Below are 4668 nucleotides of genomic sequence, written 5' to 3' on the forward strand. Positions count from 1 at the left end.
GTCCAAGAGATCTTTGGAGAGCGAGGAAGCCATGGTGGGGATGGTGCGAAAAGGAGAAATTGTCGATGGCGGATAACTGCGGATATCCTCGGTAGCAGTTTATATGGCAAATGTGGGCGGCAGAGGGACGGGCAAGTGGCACCAGAGTAGCCGCTTCGGCAACCGTGTGACATTAATGTGGGCGCAGACACACAGACGGGCGTCGTCGTGTCGTTTGAATGTGAAGGAGTCCCCTACAATAGGAAACAACGCGAGCGGCGTTCTCTCGGCCAACGTGTCACTTCAGTGCCGGGGCCAATGAGAGGCCGCGCGTTCTGGCCGGACATGAATACGACATTGATGCTCTGGAGCGGCACTGACCGTTTTGGAGGGAAAGCGCGCGTGGACGAGGGAGGGGGTTTGGTGGGCGAGGGCAATCGAACGCGGGCTTGGGAGCAGTCGAGACGAGAGCAAAGCAGCCCACGTTTGTTTCAAATTTGCAAAAGAAAATACATCTGGACCGATCTGCCGATCGATACAGACCCTTTTTAAATAGCACAACACGTCCGAACAATGCGGTCGAGACGTATGCGGGCTGTTTGAGATTCGCATTGAAGATGCCCTAATATATATACCCATGATAGGAGATTTCCGAGTCAATCTTTGGGAGGTGTTGATGAATGAGTGTAATGTAAAATCTGTTTAATCGCTAAGGCATTTAATCTGAAAAGAAAAAGTAGTATGATGATAGAATGTGTCGTAGTGTCACATAAGTTAAATCGGACTTCTTAAATACATAAATTGCATCGTGATGAACAAGCTCAAGAATAGCTTTGATGCACAGTGGCGAAGCTAGCATATGACATCAGGGTGGTCCGTCCCCAAAATTTTTCTTGACAAGCAATATGACAGGCGAAAGTTCTAACTAATTATAAATATTATAAAGAAAGGGATCAATATGGTCATACAGACACAATAAAATTCTTCAATTAAATCTTGATGCAAAATTATGTATGGTATTGGATAGCATAGTGCAAAAAAATCAAACCCTAAGTCAGAATTCAGAGATTATGGTATGTCAGTAGCTTTAATTGGGGTATTCTGGAGGCTGGTGTGGTGAGTGAGCGGCAATGGCTACCCCCAGATTTGCAGGGCGTGAGGGCAGGAGCGCGGCCGGACCATAGAGCAGGCGAGAAGGAGAGGCGGGTCTGTTGGAGCCTCCTGCATGGGTGGCAGCTGGGCTTCGGGCTCCTGTCAGAGGCGAGCGACGAGGTTTCGAGGAACGGCGGTGGTGAGGTGGCTGAGCGTAGAGGCAAAATTGACAAAAATGACCCCTGGGGGGAAAGAACTCACGGAGTGACCCCTCGGGGAAAATATGTCACTCGGCTGACCCTTTTGTGTGGCGCCCGACACCTAGGCGCCACACTACACTGTGTGATGCCTAGCCGTTCGGCGCCACACACCCCGACCACCTGGCAGAGAGGGCCCACCCCCAGGCCGTGTGACGCCTAAGCCTCATGCGTCACACATTGTAATGTGTGGCGCCGAGCGCTTAGGCGCCACACAATGACTTAGAAGGCCACATGCCAGCCCCCCTCCCCACCCCCTCCCCATTCCCCTCCCTCATTCAAACAAAACAGGAACTGCAGCGGCTGGCTCTCTTCCAATCCCTAATACCCTCCCCCATCTCCTTCAGATCTGGTGATTTCTTCCTTGGATTGATCCCCCAAGGTTGGCTATTAGGTAATCTCTTCCGTTTCCCATCCTTCTATCCAAGTGGAATAGGTTTTTGTTGAGTAGATTGATTTGAGTAGGTTCTTAGGATTTGACTAGTTAGGATATGAGTAGATTCATATTAGTAGTTAGTATTAATAGTTAGTATATGACTAGATTGATATGAGTAGTTAGGATATTAGTTCTTAGGATTTCAGTAGTTAGTATATGAGTAGATTCATATGAGTTCTTAGGATTTGAGTAGTTAGGGTATGAGTAGATTCATATGAGTTCTTAGGATTTGAATAATATGTAGATGAGTGGATTAGTAGATGAGTAATTTTTTGAATATGAGTATTTGTTTGTGATTTGTAGGATGGTGTGGCTTCTGAATAATGTTTATGACGTTGAACACCGGGCCTATTTCATGTCGGAGAAGAAAATGGTAAGTAGATCATATGATAAAAAACATGTATTTAATAAGCACTTGAAAATGTAATAAGCACTTGATATCTTCTTCTCCTATCTGTTTGCAGGAGCTTACGCCCTTGAAGATCCGGTCTCATGGGGCATCGTCTGTAATGCAGTACGATGAGCGGTACACCCCATACATCGAGATGACAGGACTCCTTCCATTCATTGAGCTTGTGAGTCGGTCAACGCCCAATCAGAACGTTGCGGCAGTTAGAGCACTTATTGATCGTTGGCGGCTGGAGACACATAGTTTTCACCTCCGGACCGGAGAGATGACAGTTACTCTTAAAGATGTTTCCATGATCACCGCACTTCCGATCGAGGGGAAGCCTCTTTGTATGAGCACTGATTCCGAGGGATGGCGGCAACAAATGGAGGCCCTTATTAGTATGTCGCCGCAGGAGCCGGAGGTAGAAGATGGAGGGAAGAAAGATAGAGTCCCGACCGGCGCTCCTTTCACTTGGATTGCCGCGAACTTTGCTCATTGTCCCGAGGACGTAGATGACGAGGTGATCCAGAGGTATGCTCGCGTGATGAAGGTCTTGTATGCTTTTTATGCTCATTGTAGGAAGAGAGGAGATGGAGTTGGAAAGCCTATAAGCGATGAACTCGGAGGTGAGTTGTCTATGGCTTTGCGACGAAAGGGCACCATCAACGCTCTTGCCTCGACACATGTGAGGCATACAACTGACAATGTTCCATCCTGGCCCTCCTTTCCATGGTCTTGCACAGACAATCCAAGGACACCCTCTATCCTCACATGCAAACGTGTAACGCAGCTTCATGTTTGAATGAACAACTTTGTGTGGCCTATAATGCGTAACAGAATATTCATCCAACCACATCTTCAGTTCAAAGAATGTTTCGAACTTTGACCCCGGCAAAATAACATTCTTCCCATGTGTGTCCCGATGAGAAGGTGGCCTAACTCCAAACAATATGCCTTCGCCTCCGTCAACCACGGCTTCATCCGCAAGGCTAAGATCCCCGAACAATGGTGTCCGGTGATCACGCTTTAATACCTTCGTGAAAGCTTCAGCCTCCTTTGCCGTGAACCCTTCCTCATCAACTTCTTCATCGGGACCCTTATCGTCAGACTCAGAGGCATAGCCACATGAGTACGGAATAGAATGGTCCATTGTCTCTTGCAAATTATATTTGTCCAAATCACCAAGATTGTTGTCATGAAGAACATTACCATCATTCTCATCATCATCGTGCTCATCATTAGCCTCTACCAATGGTTCATGTTCAATGTTGACCTCTTCGTTGGCCTCATCGACACAAGAAAGATGTTCAATGTTGGCCTTTTCGTTGATGGGTGCAGGAATAGCTTCAACAATCGGAGAGGCAACCCGGTTCAAATCCAACAAGTTAGGAACATTTGTTTTGATGGCAAATAACTCTAGGGCCTTGTCTAGTGATTCGGCCACCGTATCCTTGTATGCAAGCCAACGTTGCTCGGAGTTGACACGCATGGTCTTCCAACGAATGTGCATTCCGAATCCCACATTATGCCTACCATCAAACTCAACTACATCACTAGGGTCCATCCAATTCAAATCCTTTCGGACTTGTTCCAACAATTCACCATAGCTAGGACACAAATCGAACACCATGTCAAGCTCATCCGGGTCCGGATCAATATTGCCTTTTAAAAAGGCATCCTTGTCCACGTGATGAACATAAACACATGTTCTTCCCATCCCTAAACAACAAAACATAGAACTTTTTTTATAAGCAATCATACAATTACAATAACCCTAGCCTAACTTCCAAACAACCATAACCCTAACCCCATCATAACCCTAACACAACCAAACATCCCTAACCCTAGCCTAACCATAGCCTAACCCTAAAACAACCATAATGCAAACATCCAAACAACCCTAATCCTAACCCCATCATACCCCTTATCCTAACATACAAACAAATACAACAATATCATATACATCCCACATTTCATGAAAAACTAGGGTTTCCTCAAATTTGCAAAAAAAGACCACAAAAGATTTTTCTTTGGATGAGAATGAGGGGAGAGGTGGGGATTACCTTATGGGAGTGATTGGACAACAAATGCCCGGTCCAAACCTTCAGATTTGGTGATTTAGAGAAGGATTTGAAGGAGGGGCCAGTGGCTGGGAGAGGGGGCTGTGGGAGGGGAATGAGGAGGGGGTGGGGAGGGGGGCTGGCCCGTGGGTTGTTAAGTCATTGTGTGGCGCCTAAGCGCTCGGCGCCACACATTACAATGTGTGACGCCTGAGGCTTAGGCGTCACACGGCCTGGGGGATGGACCCTCTCTGCCAGGTGGTCGGTGTGGCGCCGAACGGATAGGCGTCACACAGTGTAGTGTGGCGCCTAGGTGTCGTGCGCCACACAAAAGGGTCAGCCGGGTAACAAATTTTTTCTGAGGGGTCACTTGGTGAGTTTTTCTCCCAGGGGTCATTTTTGTCAATTTTGCCGAACGTAGAGGTCGAGCTGTGTCGTGCGAGCGCATCGCCG

The sequence above is a fragment of the Hordeum vulgare genome, chromosome 5H, assembly GCF_904849725.1.
Source record: "Hordeum vulgare subsp. vulgare chromosome 5H, MorexV3_pseudomolecules_assembly, whole genome shotgun sequence".
Classification (NCBI taxonomy): Eukaryota; Viridiplantae; Streptophyta; class Magnoliopsida; order Poales; family Poaceae; genus Hordeum; species Hordeum vulgare.